This window comes from Myodes glareolus, chromosome 17 (genome assembly GCF_982192425.1).
Source record: "Myodes glareolus chromosome 17, mMyoGla1.1, whole genome shotgun sequence".
Taxonomy (NCBI): domain Eukaryota; kingdom Metazoa; phylum Chordata; class Mammalia; order Rodentia; family Cricetidae; genus Myodes; species Myodes glareolus.
This window is the reverse complement of record NC_142042.1, coordinates 15,959,756-15,977,991: the sequence shown is the minus strand read 5'-3', so window position 1 is coordinate 15,977,991 and position 18,236 is coordinate 15,959,756. Positions and strand designations below refer to the sequence as shown.

General features: G+C 39.7%; 1 pseudogene; it reads left to right on the top strand.

Annotated features, from left to right (window-relative positions):
* The first annotated feature begins 2,276 nt into the window (after positions 1-2,276).
* Positions 2,277-10,011, top strand: LOC148119326 (guanylate-binding protein 1-like; annotated as a pseudogene).
* The last annotated feature ends 8,225 nt before the right edge of the window (positions 10,012-18,236 follow it).

Sequence of the window (18,236 nt, the reverse complement as noted above, 5' to 3'; positions counted from 1 at the left end):
GCAGTCTATTCTACTTACAATAGTTCTAAAAAAAAAATCAATTAACCCACAAAAATGTCATCTCATTCCTGCCCAGGATGGTGTTCTAGAGCAGAACTCCCCAAACCTAGGAAACACAAGTGCCCCTTCTTACCTGCTCTTGCTGCTCAGCGCAGGTGGACAGCCTCTGCCACTGTCTTTTATATTCTCCTGCAATCTTGTGAGGCTTTCTGGATTTTCCCTCCTGAGCAAATGTTGAAAATCCCTGTGACCTTTGTGGTGGGTTGAAGTACCAGAAACTGAAAGAAACCACCAAAGGTTGCCATAGGTACACTGTGTTAGTGGTAAAAGGATTGTCAGCATTTCCCAACAGAACCTTCAGTATTCGGTTCAAAGAGATCTCAAATTCATTTGTTGTTAAAACTTTTCCATGTGATATAAAATAGATGTGATAATACTCAGATTTGGGGCTAGCTGGAAAAGCTTGGTTGAGGAGAAAGTGGATAATAATTAGCCTTAAGGTACTGATAAAAATGTTCCCATAGAAACAGAAATTTCTACTCGTCTTTGAGGTTCAAGAATAATGTCTAATTGTCATTTATGTATGGACATTTTTATTATTGATAATTATATAAGACTTATATTTGCAATTGTTTTTAGATATCTGGTGCTGTGGAATTAAAGAAATTTGTACTGTATTTCATCCCCATACATCTCTAGAAGTAACCTATTGTCCACCTTAATATGAATTTGACTTTCCGAGGAATTTCATATACGTGAACTCATACAAAATATCTTTTTTGTATGTGACTGATTATTTCACATCACTTAGCAAGGCACCTTGAAGGTGCCTTGTATCTGTGAGAACATGTGTCAAATTTATCTTTCCTTTCGAGGTCCAGTGGTAATGCATGTCTAGCATTACCGTGTCTATTCCCCTGTAGACAGGACAGCTGAGAACTCTGAATGATGCTGACAAGAAGATGGCTGTAGAGACACCTGTCTGAGACCAGGCCCTCAGGTTTTCTAGGTTGTGTCAGTCTCACCGCTGATCAAATGATTGACATCAGCAATGTAACAAAGGGTTTACTTGGCTGAGAGTTGAGGGGATATCAGTCAGTACACTATATATCGGAGATAGGACTTTGACTCTAAGAGTAGTGGTAGGAGCATATGTCATTGCTCATGTGCTACAGTGCATATGTGGAGGTTAGAGGATAACCTGTGGCTCAATATTTTCTTTTTTCTCTCTTTTTCTTTTTGAGATAGGCTTTCTCTGTGTAGCCCTGTAACACTGGTTATCCTGGAACAAGTCTTTCTAGACCAGACCAGCCTCAAACTCATAGAGAAACTCCTGCCTTTGACTTTGAAGTACTGGATTAAAGGCCACAACTTGTATATCTTTTATATCATGTGGGTTCTAGGAATTTATCTCATGCTCGAAGCCTGGACAGCAAGTCTTTTATACCCACCAAGTCTCACTGGACCTGTAGTTTTCTTTTTTTTTAATCAATTAATTTAAAAAAACTATTTTTTTCTCATTTTACATGCAAATCCCATTCTCTCCCCTTTTCCTGCTCCCTTCAATTTCCTGCCCAATGTACATCTACTCCTCAGAGAGGGTAAGACTCCATGGAAAGTCAATGAAGTCCAGCACATTGCTTTAAGACAGGCCAAGGCCCTCCCACTATATCTAGGCTGAGCAAGGTATCCCTCCAAAGAGAATGGGTTCTAAAATGCCTGTATAAGCAGTAAGGATAAATCCTGGTCTCACTGCCAGTGACCCCACAGTCTGCCCCAGCCATACAACTGTAATCCACATTCAGAGGGCCTATGCTTGTTCCCTCACTGTCAGGCTGGAGTTGGGACCTATAGTTTTTTAGGAAGAGTTTGAAATTTATCATCACATCATTTTCTTTTTACTTGCATGAGATGTAGTCACATTTAACCAACAAATGGGAGGGACCTTGTTTCAAGACTGGGTCATAATACAGTAGTGTGGTAGTTGCAGTACTGTAACACTAACGACAGATTAAGCAGCACCAGTCAGAATCCTCACAAATGAATCCACAAACCAAATCAGCATTCACCCTGCAAGTGCTGTGGATAACATCTACAGGTTTATTGTTATTTCTTTTGTATGGTTTTGTATCTTGCATAGGTCACAAAGGATTTAATTTTTTTGAAGGCTAAAATCCCCTCTAATGGAGTGAGTATATGTTACCACACTGATCTGGAAAGTGATATAAGAATAAAACATAATCCTTACCCATGTGTGGTCTGACTTCCAGGGGGATAAACAGAATGACTGCTGGATCTTTGCCCTGGCTGTACTTCTAAGCAGTACCTTTGTGTACAACAGCATGGGAGCCATCAGCCATCAGGCCCTGGACCATCTGCAGTATCCTTTCTGAGGTTCAGAACAGCCCCAGAGTGAGTGGGGTGACCTAGCCTACTAAACCAGCTCCATGACTCTGGATTTTGATTAGCGCAACATAAAACATAGAAATACCTCACATATATGTACCTATGGTGTTCATCCCGAGGTTAAAAACTAGGCAATTGAAGATTTGAGGCTAGGTTCCAGGATGATGCAGAACTAATGTAGAATAGTGATCCTGGAGGCTTGCTTGGCACTAGGGCTGTATCAGGGACTTTCCTTAATTAGCTGTTCAGCTATGAGACAGAGCTAGCAGACAGAATCAGAACAAGATCCTCATTTGACCAGGATGAGGTGGATGTTTTGGATGAGTTTATGAGCTTCTTCCTGGACTTCATGTGGACTCTGAAGGACTTCTCTCTTGAGGTGAAAATACATGGGAAACCCATCTCCCCAGATGAATACCTAGAGAATTCTCTGAGGCTTATAAAGGGTAAAAAATTAACCACTGATGAATGGTGATTTCCAAAAAAAACCCTGAGAATTCAGATCTTCCTATCTATGATTTTTTTACATCTGAAATTTCTATTTCTTCTAGCTAGCTACTCCTAGAAATTAGTTCTTAGTATATAATTTAATAGATTGACTTAAAACTTTTCTCTTGAAGAATAAATGTGTTTGTCTTCCACCTTTATCTTTGACTTTAAATTGTCTTCCCGCATTGAACTTGTTTTTATGTCAAAAGAACAGAATACAATGTGCAATGAATATATATTTGAAAAAAGTAGGTTAAAGTGTTACCAGTGTCCTCACCCAACAGTTGGAACAATGTGGCTGTCACACAATTGTTCAGCTGCCAGGCATCTTTGGAAATGAAATGATGCTGTACTCGAGGATTTATATGCTGTCTATGCACACAGTCTAGCTACAGTGTGTGGGTTGAATACTTAGAATGAAGCTCCCTTTTTCTGAGAAGGCCAGCAGAGTATTCAACCTTTTCTGGACTAAAAATTCTTAAATCAAACATCACCTGTTGACAGAAGTTTCTTTCCCATCTGGTCCCCCAGCCATTCAGTCCCAAAGAAACACACAGAGTTCTACATTAATTATAAACTGGTTGACCTATTAGCGCAGGCTTCTTATTAACTCTTACATCTTAAATTAACCCATAATTCTTGTTTGTATTAGACACATGACTTGGTGCCTTTTATCAGTGAGGCATTCTCATCTTGCTTCCTCTGTGTCAGAGTGACGACTGCAGACTGAGTCTTTCCTCTTCCCAGAATTTTCTATTCTGATCACCTCACCTATACTTCCTGCTTGACTACTGGCCAATGTGGAAAGGGTGCTTAAAAGAAATCCCACACTAGCTCAAAATTGAAAAACAGATAGTGATGTATTTAGGGGTAAATTCACAAATCAGAATTCACTGCTTGAACAGAGGCTGCATCCAGAAATCCAAAAGAGCAGCTGGGAAAGAAGGGGCAGAAGCAGGCTATACATCAACATATATAGTATAAGGTTCCATGCCCCAGTAGGCAGGTAACCACAAGCTGTAAGACTTCCAACATCACCTCCTCCTTTTGTTTAAATAAGAAAGTTCTAAAACTAATACAAAATTATAAACAATAAGAGCAAATATAGTCAATAATTATTCTATCCTAACTAGTTTAATTCTTGTAAAGTAAATAGCTTGACCAAGTCATGAGAGGAAAATAACTACTACTATCTAGTCTTTAACCCCTTTGAAGATCCGAGAAGGGAAATAATATTACTTGAGTAAGCAGGAAGTACAATTAAGCAACTTCCAAAATATGCAACAAATGACAGAGACAACTGGCTACAATTACACAAAGTCTCATTTGCAACGTTGAAGCAACCAATTTTGGCTAAGGCCTAGAATAAATGATAGACCATTTTCAAAGGTGGGAAATTTTTCAAAACTGTCTTATCCTGTCTTGGCAAGATTTGACAGTTCTGTTTATCCATTTCTGGATACTATGTATCTTGTCAGTGGCTGAGGCATGGGCATTTCTTTGCCCAAAGGCCAGTTTTGCTGAGAAAAAAACAAGCTCAAAGTGGAGTGTCTTTGGTGTTCAAAATTTTCTTGGGAATAGATCGGTGCTGCCAGAAGCAATTGTGTCTCATTTCAACAGAACCCTAAGTTATTTAAATGCCATATTCTACAGCTCTTTGAAGCTGTTGAAGATTACCTATCTATGTAGAATATAATCTCTATGTATCTAAAGAACCTGACTAGTCTAGCTATAGGTATGATAAACATAGATGACTATTTTTATTTATATTAAAAATTTCCACCTCCTCCCAATACCCTCCCACTTCCCCCATTCCCTCTCCCTCTGCCTCTCCAGTCCTAAGAGCAGTCAGGGTTTCCTGCCCTGTGGGAAGTCTAACGTCCTCCCCCCTCCCTCCAGGTCTAGTCAGGTGAGCATCCAAAGAGACTAGGCTCCCACAAGGCCAGTCCATACAGTACAATCAAAATTCAGTGCCATTGTCCTTGGCTTCTCAGTCAGCCCTCATTGTCAGCCACATTCAGAGAGTCCAGTTTGATCACATGCTCCATCAGTCCCAGTCCAGCTGGCCTTGGTAAGCACCTATTAGATCAGACCCATTGCATTGATGACTATTGATTTAAATTCTTAATACCTATATAACTTAAAGACGAAGATAATAAACAACTGTGCAACAAATGAGGACAACGACCTCAAAAGGTAAAAAAAAATGTATAAATATCTTGATCAGAGGTAAAAATATACAATGCAATATGATAAATATATAGCAGCATATGAAAAATGTTTTAATCAGAGGTAGAAGTATGCATGCATACAATATTCAATATAATTTAACTTTGTATCAATATACAAGAATCTATACCAATGTAATTATCTATAAATAATAACTCACAAGTATTCACTCTATTACTCACTATTATTATTAGTGTGAGTAAGCTCACACTAATCTATTATCCCATCCAATTTTCCCTTTTTTTTCAAAGAGATCCCTGAGCCTATAAAATTTTCCCCCAACCCCAAACCCTATCCTATACCAATTATAATCAATCCCTAAATGATGTCCCTAACCCTGAGGACAAACATTGTTGGGAGAGGGGATGTTGTCTTCTAGAATTACTTCCACCTGTCATGGGGCAATGATCTTCATATGGGATCCTGTGAAAGTAAAATGATGGTTAAGTTCCAAGATTAATGTCTGATATAATGCAGATAGTCTCTGAGTATTTGGTGGAGGTCTGGCCAGAACGTTGTTAAATGTGCATTTCAGCTAACCAAGTTGAAACCATCTTGTGCAGCTGGTACCCAAAACACACCTTGGAGTAGCGCTATCAGCATCATGACATCATATCACCAGGTGGAGTTGTTGTAGGGACCCTCTTCTTCCTGGAAACTTCAAAGATTACTGCAGGAAAATTCATTGTTCATTGTGGAAAACTTAAACATTATTTACAAAGACATTTACAAACATATCTATTCAATGAAAGGTACAATAAAGCAAAAAATAGATATGAAGAAAAGTAAATTTTTTTCTAAATTCTTTTTTCCTTTTGTCTCATACTAGATGGCACTTGACATGAGACAGAAGCTCTGGATTTTTCTTTTAACAACATGCTTGGATTTAGAGAAGGACAGAGCCATTGTCCAACTCCAAAACCAGCTCTATATATTCACATATATACATATATACATGTTTTCTCACCTGTCCTTACAAATCATATTCATTTTTCTTGATGATCCTTATTGGATAGTTATTTTGCCTTCTGTCAGCACCCTAACATTCCGGGTCTCTTGAATTTTTAAAGGTGAGTATTTTCCTGCAAAGACAAGAACAGATCCTGCCCCACACTATATGTTTTGCTTACCACCTTTATAGTGATCACCATTGTGAATGAGCTATCATTTCTCCTTTTCAAGAGGTTTCTCCTTTACAAACCGATTCTTTATTAATTTTGATGGTATCCATAGTTTTTCTTCTGTGGAAACAAGAGCAAAACCCCTTCCTCAATGCAGCACATCTCCTAACTTCCATTGTGAGGTCAACATATCTTTGAAATAAACTGGTTGATTTGGTTCAGCAGACTTTTCTGTTATCCAGTGTATCTCTGCTGCTGTTGTCCCTTTCTTATTAGCATTAAGAAAATTCAAGGTTGGGCTCCACCATGCTAAGCTCTCCTGCCTGCCATCCCAGCTTCCATTCAGGTACAAATTCCTATATTTCTCCCTTCCCCCTGGGGCCATAAAATTTCTGGAAATGGAAACTTTTATAATTTAATAAACTTTGGAAAAAAAAGAAATCAATGTCCAACCAAAACATAAGCACCACCACACAAAATGACAAAGAGGATGCATCCATTATCACAGGCTGACATTATATTATGGTCACCTCATCAATCACAAAAGCAAAAAACTTCCATGAAGTCTATACTTTCATAGATGATGGAAGAGAAAGGTTAAACAATGTAGCATATGAGTGTTCTAGAAAGCATATGAGTAGTATGAGTCATGTGCCTGAAGATCTCAGTTCCCATTTATGATCGGGAAGCAGAGCTAGGTTCACTACCTGTAAAAGGATGTCTATCCTTTAGGACATATGGAGTGATTGTACAAAGGCTCCTCTTCAAATATAGGAGCATTTTCTATATTATACTCATTCAGTCATAGTTATATGAATATCTTATTGATGTGGGAGAATTGTCTGTATTCTATCAATCACATTTTAATAAAACACTGATTGGCCAGGCAGGCAGTATAGGCGGGAAAGCAGACAGGAAGTAGAGGTTGAGCAAAGAGACTGGTAGTATTCTGGGAAGCAGGAAGCTCCCTCCACCATTCCTGCCCAGATTACCAAAGAGGCAACATGTGAGCTGTCATGCTGAGAAAGGTACTGAGCCATGTGGCTAACATAGATAATGATAATGGATTAATATAAGTTACAAGGACTAATAAGAAGCCTGACCTAATGGGCTTATATAAATCAGTTTATAACCTTATGGAGTCCTGTGTGTGATATTCTTTGGGATATGCCGGTTGTGGGGTACTGAGCAGGACAGAAACCCCAACAAGCCGGCCCTACATGTTAAAAAAAAAGAAAAGAAAGAAAATCCAAGGTTAATAAAGCATTATGCAATCTATTTCTGGGGGCATTTTCCACCCCTTTCTTCTTGTTTAACATATCCTTTATAGTTTGCTTTGATCTTTCTATAACTGCTTGACCTGAAGGATTGTGTGGTATACCTGTAATATGCTTAATATTATAAAAAGCAAAAAACTGCTTCATTTTCCTAAAGATATATGCTGGACCATTATCTGTCTTTATTTCTGCAGATATACCCATGATGGTCATAACTTCTAATATATGTGTGATTATTGAATCAGCCTTTTCTGAGCTTAAAGCAGTTGCCCACTGAAAACCTGAATAAGTGTCAATGGTGTGGTATACATATTTTAATTTACCAAATTCTGCAAAGTGGAACACATCCATCTGCCAGATTTTATTTCTTTGAGTACCCTTTGGGTTGGTCCCTTCAGGTAGTGGTTTTTGGTTACAGAAAGAGCAAGTAGGGCATTTCTTTATAATCTCCTTAGCTTGTTGCCATGTAATAGAAAACTCTTTCTTTAAACCTTTGCTATTGACATTATGTTTTTATTAAATTCTGAGACCTGTAACATGCTTCCAATCAATAATTGATCAATTTCTGAATTACCTTGTGCTAGAGGACCTGGCAGAACCATATGGGATCAAATATGTGTTATGTATATAGAAAAAACCTATTCCTGATTATGTCTTGCATCTGGATGAATACATGAAGTCAATTCTGTATCATCTGATATAAATTCAGTGGTTTCAATATGCAAGATAACTCTTTCTGCATATTGCAAACCAGTAACTATATTAAGAGGCTCTTTAAAATCCCCTAGCACCATGAGAATAGCTTATAATTAGCATTTTATTAAACTAATACAAGTGACAAATCTTTACTGGGTACAAGACCACTGTCTGACAACAATCACCCCTAATTTCTGTTCTGACTGTTTTGTGTCATTCAGGGTCTTATTATGTGACCCAGGCTTGCCTTAGCTTGTGATACTTCTCACTCAGCTTCCAGGGTGACAAGATTACAAACACACATGACTGAATTAATGTGTGTGTGTGTGTGTGTGTGTACTAAGATACACACACATACACACCTTTCATATCCTGTCTTAAATCTTATATATATATATATATATACATATTTATATATATATACCTGTCAAAGCAAAATAGAACAAAAACTTAATCTGCCTCAGCTTTGTATCAATAAGTTCTTCCCAAAGAAGAAATACTTAGTCTTTGAGTGGCCAGCACACAGGAAGAAGCTTGGCCAGTTAGAATTGCTGCAAGATCAAGACCTGGATTCTACCTTTGTGAAACAAGAAGGCAGATTTCTCTTTTTTGTGTTCAGCTGTTCCAAGATTAAAATGCTTTCAGGAGGCATCAAGGTCAATGAACTATGTGGGTCTTTTCCCAGTCCTGCTCACTGTCTAGGACACAGCATCATGAGATAGCAATGATCTACTTCAGCTTTGAAGAAATGTAGACCCATCACCATTATAAGTTGTAGATGGTACCAGCTTTTATAAAAGATTTTGTCTATCACATTTTGTCGTTGGATAAAAAGAAAAGGGTGCAAAAGGGAAAAAAAACCTTTTAAATTACCCTAGCAAACTGGACCTGAATTCACCAATGAGAGCCAATAAACAAGTATAATTCTTAAAATTTAAATGTAAGTACAATAAAAATCTACATGGAGGTAGTCATTGTCATGTTACCACATATACAAAGTTTTCTTGGGCAGTGATATTTATTCTAATCAACCTGATGGATACTTTCTTACCAAGAGAGCATGTTTTGCTCCTGAGTTGGAATGAATTCCTTACTATGGGTAGTGGCTATGACACAGACAATCATGAAAGAGATATGGAGCCTGTTATCATGGTGCTTATGTTAAAAGGGACAAGAACATTCCATAGATACAGGCACATGTAATCTCCACCCAGCATGCTTAGTCTTTGGAGTCCCACACCCCATGAGAGGATTTTTGCACAGAGGAATTTCTAATTCCACCAATGTGAGGTAGACACTGTTCTGTCTGTCATTCTTCCAAATGATGCTAAGGACACTGGAGGTTTAAGGCATCAAAGATTGACATATTCAGAATTACAGAGAATAGTGTTATCTTCACCCATCTACAGCAAATATTGTCACTTGTTTCCTGGTTGTAGGACTAAAGAGTTTGGTGACAACCTATATGAACACCATCAGCAGTGGAGACCAATCTGGAGAATGCTGTCTTGGCTTTGTCACAGACAGAGAATGAAGCTGCAATGCAAAAGGTCATTACCCACTATGACCAGCAGTTGAGCCAGAAGTTGCAATTACCCACAGAGACCCTCCAGGATCTGATGGACCTGCACTGGGCCAGGGAGAAAGAAGCCATCAAGATCTTCAGGGATAATTCCTTCAAAGATGTAAAGAATCAAATGTTCCCAAAGGAATTAGGGGTAATTGCCTCTCAAGGTTACCGGGATATAGAATTGGAAGGCAAAGTGTTGTTAGGAAATAAAATGGGTGTTTGAGAGGGGCAACTGTTACTAGATTTTGAAGGAACAACAGTTACCTATTGATAATCCCAATAATCTAGAAAATTGGATTATCATGAATCGAAAGCTTTATGAATAAGCTAGTGATATTCCCCGTTCACTGAATTACGTAGAGAAATAATTCGTGTGTCTGATCAAATTGCATGCCTAGTATCAGAAGACTGACCCAATATTTAAGCCAATAGTTTAGAAAATTTTAGTCTTAGCTATCTTTAATGCTAAATCACGTTTATCTCATGTTACATCTTTGGCCAACTGTGAAAAAAAGTAGTTTACCTCTAAAGTTGTTAATCTCTGCTCTAAACTTCAGTGCCAAGGACCAAGGATGATGCCAGTATAAAGCAGGCATCAGAGGAAGGGATGTAGTTATAGTCAGTGATTGTGAGTTTTCCTCTGTTTGGGGTTTTCTGTTTCATTTTTAAGAAATGTTCCCAGAGGGTGTTCCACTGGACTCTTCTCTGCCTCCACTGTCGCCCTTTTGTCTCCTGTGTCCTTGGAATACCAGCTGTCCCTATTTTAGTGCTGAGGAGTTCCAACCAGAGGGGTGAGTGTGTGCTATCTGGGGCGGACTGTCCAGGAAGAGAGCACAGCCCACCCCCTCCGGCTTCTGCGGCAGGGTCTTCTGGGTTCCACTGGACTTTACCCTGCCACCATGGTCGCCCTTTTGTCTCCTGTGTCCTTGGAATGCCAACTATCCCTATTTCAGTGCTGAGGAATTCTATCCAGAGAGCTACTAATACTGCAGGGTCTTCTGCATTCCACTCTACCCTACCCTGCCACCAAGGTCGCCCTTCTGTCTCCTGTGTCCTTGGAATACCAACTATCCCTACTTCAGTGCTGAGGAGTTCCATCCAGAGAGGAAGAGATGGGGAGGCGCCAATGCAAGAATTCCTCCAACAACCTGAAAGGCAACATGGCATCGCCAGAATCCAGGGATCACGAAACTAGAAGAATTGAACACCCTTCTCCAGAAGAAATAGAAGAAAATAACTCTAAGCAGAACTATGTGAAAATAATAGAGGAACTTAAATAGGAGGTGAAAAATCTGCCATAAAGAAATGGAAAAGAAGTATAACAAAAAGATTGAAAAAATGAGTAAAGAAATGGAAGAGAAGAATAACAAAAAGTTTGAAGAATGAGTAAATCTATAAATGAAACCTTGGGAAACCAAGAAAGAACGATCAAACAGGTAAAGGAAATAGTTCAAGAATTGAAAACTGAAATGGGCCCTTTGTCGCCCGGGTCCTGGGAAGACCAGCTAGCCCTGTTGCACTGCTGAGGAGCTCTTCCCAGAGAGGTGAGTGGGTGCTCGCCTGGGCAGCCTGCCTATCTGGAAAGAGAGTACAGCCCCTCCCCCTTCAGCTTCTGTGGCAGGGTCTTCGGTGTTCCACGGGACCCCTCCCTCCCCCCACTGCTGCTGGCCCTTTGTCACCTGGGTCCTGGGAAGACCAGCTAGCCCTGTTGCACTGCTGAGGAGCTCTTCCCAGAGAGGTGAGGGGGTGCTCGCCTGGGCAGCCTGCCTGTCCGGGAAGAGAGCACAGCCCCTCCCCCTCAGCTTCTGTGACAGGGTCTTTGGTGTTCCACGGGACCCCTCCCTCCCCACACTGCTGCTGGCCCTTTGTCTCCCAAGTCCTGGGAAGACCAGCTAGCCCTGTTGCACTGCTGAAAAGCTCTTCCCAGAGAGGTGAGGGGTTGCTCACCTGGGTAGCCTGCTTGTCCAGGAAGAGAGCACAGCCCCTCTCCCCTCAGCTTCTGTGGCAGGGACTTCGGTGTTCAACAGGACTCCTCCCTCCCCCCACTGCTGCTGGCCCTTTGTCGCCCAGGTCCTGGGAAAACCAGCTAGCCCTGTTGCACTGCTGAGGAGTCCTACCCAGAGAGTGCTGAGGAGCTCTATCCAGAGAGTGCTGAGGAGTCCTACCCAGAGAGTGTTGAGGAGTTCTATGAAGAAAGTGCTGAGGAGCTTCATCTAGAGTGGACGAGATGGGCAGGCACTAATGCAAGAATTCCTCCAACAACCTGAAAGGCAACATGACATCTCCAGAATCCAGGGAGCTTGAAACTAGAAGAATTGAACACCCTACTCGAGAAGAAATAGAAGAAATCGACTCTAAGCAGATCTTTATGAAAATAATAGAGGAACTTAAACAGGAGGTGAAAATCTGCCGTAAAGAAATAGAAGATAAGTATAACAAAAAGATTGAGGAAATGAATAAAGAAATGGAAGAGAAATATACCAAAAAGTTTAAAGAAATGAGTAAATCCGTAAATGAAATTCTGGGAAACCAAGAAAAAACAATCAAACAGGTAATAGAAACAGTTCAAGATTTGAAAACTGAAATGGAGTCAATGAAGAAATCACAAACCGAGGGCCAGCTGGCTATGGAAAATCTAGGTAAATGAACAGAGACTTCAGAAACAAGCATAACCAACAGAATACAAGAGATTGAAGAAAGAATCTCAGACTCTGAGGACACCATAGAGAAATTAAACATTCTGACCAAAGAAAACAGCAAATCCAACAAATTCTCATCACAAAACATTCAGGAACTGTGGGATACAATAAAAAAAAACCAAATCTAAGAATAATAGGAGTAGAAGAAGGAGAAGAATTGCAGATCAAAGGTCCAGAAAATATACTCAACAAAATAATAGAAGAAAACTTTCCAATCCTAAAAAACGATATTCCTATGAAGGTTCAAGAAGCATACAGAACGCCGAATACACTGGATCAGAAAAAAACATCGCCTCACCATATAATAATCAAAACACAAAGAATTCAGACTAAAGAAAGGATATTGAGAGCTGCAAAGGAAAAAGGTCAAGTAACTTATAAAGGTAAACCTATCAGACTTACACCAGACTTCTCTAAGGAAACCATGAAAGCCAGAAGGTCCTGGATAGAGGTCCTGCAGAAACTAAGAGACCATGGATGCAAGCCCAGACTACTATACCCAGCCAAGCTATTGTTCACTATCAACGAAGAAACCAAAATATTCCAGGATAAAAAGAAATTTAAAAAATACGTAGCTACTAATCCAGCCTTACAGAGAATATTAGAAGGAAAATCACAACCCAAGGAATCCAATATTCCCAACACTGCCTACACTAACTCAGACATCTAGCGACCCTTCACAAGCACAACTCAAAGAAGGAAAACACATACACTCTACTACCCAAAAAAAATGACCGGAGTCATCAATCACTGGTCATTAATATCACTTAATATCTATGGACTCAACTCACCTATAAAAAGGCACAGACTTAGAGATTGGATATGAAAAGAGGATCCAACATTCTGCTGTTTACAAGAAACATACCTCAACCACAAAGACAGACACCTACTAAGAGTAAAGGGTTGGGAAAAGGTTTTCCAAGCAAATGGACCTAAGAAACAAGCGGGTATGGCCATTCTAATATCTAACAAAATTGACTTCAAACTAAAATCAATCAGAAGAGATGGAGATGGACATTTCATACTCATAACAGGAACAATTCATCAGGAAGAAGTCTCAATCTTGAATATCTATGCCCCTAATATAAAGGCACCCACACATGTAAAAGAAACACTTCTAAAACTCAAGGCAGTCATCAAAGCACACACACTAATAGTAGGAGACTTCAACACACCTCTCTCACCAACGGACAGATCAATCAGACAGAAACCTCACAGAGAAATAAAAGATTTATTGGAGGTACTGAATCAAATGGACTTAACAGACATCTATAGAACACTCCACCCAAATAGGAAAGAATATACCTTCTTCTCTGCAGCTCATGGAACCTTCTCGAAAATAGACCACATACTGGGTAACAAAGCAAACTCCCACAGATACAAAAAAATATTAGTAACCACCTGTGTCTTGTCAGATCACCATGGATTAAAATTAGAATTCAACAACAATGCTACCCCCAGGAAGCCAACAAACTCATGAAAGTTGAACAGTCAACTACTAAATCAGCCCTGGGTCAAGGAAGAAATAAAGAAAGAAATTAAACTCTTCCTTGAATTTAATGAAAACAAAGACACAACGTATTCAAACCTATGGGACACTATGAAAGCAGTGCTAAGAGGAAAGTTCATAGCAATAGGTGCCCAATTAAAGAAAACGGAGAAAGCACACATTGGAGAATTAAAAGCACACTTGAAAGCTCTAGAAAAAAAAGAAGCTGATTTACCCAGGAGGAATAGAAGACTGGAAATAATCAAACTGAGGCCTGAAATCAACAAAATAGAAACAGAGAAAACAATCCAAAGAATCAATGAAACAAAAAGCTGGTTCTTGGAGAAAATCAACAAGATTGACAAACCCCTATCCAAACTAATCAAACGGCAGAGAGAGAACTTGCAAATTAATAGGATCAGAAATGAAAAGGGGGACATAACCACAGACACAGAGGAAATTCAGAGAATCATTAGATCTTACTACGAAAGTTTATATGCCACAAAGTTGGAAAATGTAAAAGAAATGGACAATTTTTTACATAAGTACCATATACCAAAGTTGAACCAAGAACAGATGAACAATCTAAATAGACCTGTTAGTCGTGAAGAATTAGAAGCTGTCATCAAAAATCCCCCTACCAAAAAAAGCCCAGGACCAGATGGTTTCAATGCAGAATTCTACCAGAACTTCCAGGAAGAGCTAATACCTATACTCCTTAATGTATTCCACAATATAGAAACAGAAGAGTCACTGCCAAACTCCTTTCATGAAGCTACAGTCACCCTAATACCAAAACCACACAAAGACACAACCAAGAAAGAGAATTACAGGCCAATCTCACTCATGAACATCAATGCGAAAATTCTCAATAAAATACTGGCAAACCGAATCTGAGAACACTTTAGAAAAATTATCCATTATGATCAAGTAGGCTTCATCCCAGAGATGCAGGGCTGGTTCAACATACGCAAATCTATCAATGTAATCCATCATATAAATAAACTGAAAGAAAAAAACCATATGATCATTTCATTGGATGCTGAAAAAGCATTTGACAAAATTCAACACCCATTTATGATAAAGGTGTTGGAGAGACTGGGGATACAAGGATCATACCTAAATATAATAAAAGCAATATACAGCAAGCCAACAGCTAACATCAAATTGAATGGAGAGAAACTCAAAGCCTTTCCACTAAAATCAGGAACACGACAAGGCTGTCCACTCTCTCCATACCTCTTCAATATAGTGCTTGATGTTCTAGCAATAGCAATAAGACAACATAAGGAGATCAAGGGGATTCGAATTGGAAAGGATGAAGTTAAGCTTTCGTTATTTGCTGACGATATGATAGTGTACATAAGAGACCCCAAAAACTCTACCAAAGAACTCCTACAGCTGATAAACACCTTTAGTAATGTGGCAGGATACAAGATCAACTCCAAAAAAATCAGTGGCCCTCCTATACACAAAGGATAAAGAAGCTGAGAGGGAAATCAGAGAAACATCACCTTTCACGATAGACACAAATAGCATAAAATATCTTGGGGATACTCTAACCAAGGAAGTGAAAGACCTATTTGACAAGAACTTTAAGCTTTTGGAAAAAGAAATTGAGGAGGATACCAGAAAATGGAAAGAGCTCCCCTGCTCTTGGATTGGGAGGATCAACATAGTAAAAATGGCAATTCTATCAAAAGCAATCTATAGATTCAATGCAATCCCCATCAAAATCCCATCAAACTTCTTCACAGAACTTGAGAGAACAATAATCAAGTTCATATGGCAAAACAAAAAACCCAGGATAGTCAAAACAATCTTATACAATAAAGGAACTTCAGGAGGCATTACCATCCCTGACTTCAAACTCTATTACAGAGCTACAGTATTGAAAACGGCTTGGTATTGGCATAAGTACAGAGAAGTCGACCTATGGAATCGAATAGAAAACCCGGATATTAACCCACAAACCTATGAACACCTAATTTTTGACAAGGGAGCTAAAGGTATACAATGGAAGAAGGAAAGCATCTTTAACAAATGGTGCTGGCATAACTGGATGTCAACCTATAGAAGAATGAAAGTAGATCCATATATGTCACCATGCACAAAACTCAAGTCCAAATGCTTTAAAGACATCAACATCAATCTGTCCACTTTGAACCTGATAGAAGAGAAAGTGGGAAGTAGTCTACAAGATATAGGCACAGGAGGCCACTTCCTAAGTAGGACCCCAGTAGCACAGACAATAAGAGAAACAATGAATAAATGGGACCTGCTGAAACTGAGAAGCTTCTGTAAAGCAAAGGACACTGTCAGTAAGACAAAAAGGCTGCCTTCTGACTGGGAGAAGATCTTCACCAACCCCTCATCAGACAAAGGTCTGATCTCCAAAATATACAAAGAACTCAAGAAACTAGACACTAAAACTCTAATTAACCCAATTAAAAAATGGGGGTACTGATCTGAACAGAGAATTCACAACAGATGAACTTCGAATGGCCAGAAGACACTTAAGGTCATGCTCAACCTCCTTAGCGATCAGGAAAATGCAAATCAAAACCACTTTGAGATATCATCTTACACCTGTCAGAATAGCTAAAGTCAAAAACACCAATGATAGCCTATGCTGGAGAGGATGTGGAATGAGGGGAACACTCATCCATTGTTGGTGGGAATGCAAACTTGTGCAGCCACTGTGGAAATTAGTGTGGCGGTTTCTCAGGAAACTGGGAGTCAACCTCCCTCAGGAACCAGCAATTCCACTCTTGGGAATATACCCAAGAGATGCCCTATCATACTACAAAAGTATTTGTTCAACTATGTTCATAGCTGCACTATTTGTAATAGCCAGAACCTGGAAACAACCTAGGTGCCCCTCAATAGAAGAATGGTTAAAGAAGGTGTGGAACATATATACATTAGAGTTTTACTCAGCGGTAAAGAACAATGACATCTTGAATTTTGCATGCAAATGGATGGAAATAGAAAATGCTTTACTGAGTGAGGTAACCCAGACCCAAAAAGAGGAATATGGTATGTACTCACTCATAAGTGGATTCTAGCCATAGTTAAAGGTCTTTGAGTCTATAATTTGTGATCCTAGAGAAGCTAGATAAGAAAGTGAACCTGAAGAAAATTTATATAGTTATCCTCCTGGATAATAGAACTAGGCAAGATTGCCAAGCAAACTCGGGTGCATGGGGAGTCGAGGGGTGGACATAAGGGAAGATGGTTAGGGAGAGGGGAGAGGGCGAGAATTGGGGATGGCTTGGGGGAATGGGAGGGGGGAGGGAGGGAGGAAGGATGGTTATGGGAGCAGGGAAGTTTATATCGCAACTAAGAGAGCCATTCTAGGGTTTGCAAGAGACTTGATTCTGGAGGGGTTCCCAGTAAAAATTAAATAAAAATAAATAAATAAATAAATAAAAAGAAAAATAAAAAAAAGAAAAAGAAAACGCTTTACTTAGTCAGGTAAGCCAGACCCAAAAAGAGGAATAAGGTATGTATTCACTCATAAGTGGATTCCAGCCATAATTAAAGGTCTTTGAGCCTATTATTCGTGATCCTAGAGAAGCTAAATAAGAAGGTGAACCTGAAGAAAATTCAGGTAGTTTTCCTCCTGGAGATTGGAAATAGACAAGAGTTCCAGGTAACCACGGGTGCATGGGAGGTTGGGAGGGTAGTTGGAAGGGGAAAGGGTTAGAGATAAGGGAGCAGGGGAGGAATGGGGAATGCTCGGGGGTCTGGGAAGGGGGGGAGGGAGGAAGGATAGATATGGGTTCAGGGAAGAATATATCTCAACTATGGAAATCAGTTTAGGGTTTACTAGAGACTTGACTGTAAATGGGATCCCAGGTTCAAGGAGAGATTCCCAGATTGTTCTCTGGACAGAGGAGAGGGTGCCTGAACTGGCCTTGGCCCATAACCATACTGATGAATATTTTGCTTATCACCATAGATCCTTCATCTGGCAATGGATGGAGATAGGGACGGGGACCCACGTTGGAACACTGGACTTTTCTCCCTAGGTTCAAGCGAGAAGCAGAAGGAAGAAGAACGTGAGCAGGGAGGGCAAGATCAGAGGGAACCTTCATCTGGCGATGGATGGCAATACAGACGGAGACCCACATTGGAGCACCAGACTGAGTCCCCCAAGGTCCAAATGAGGAGCAGAAGGAGGAAGAACATGAAAAAGAAAATCAGAACCGCAAGAGGAACGATCACCCACTGATACAAGGGGATTGATCTAATGAG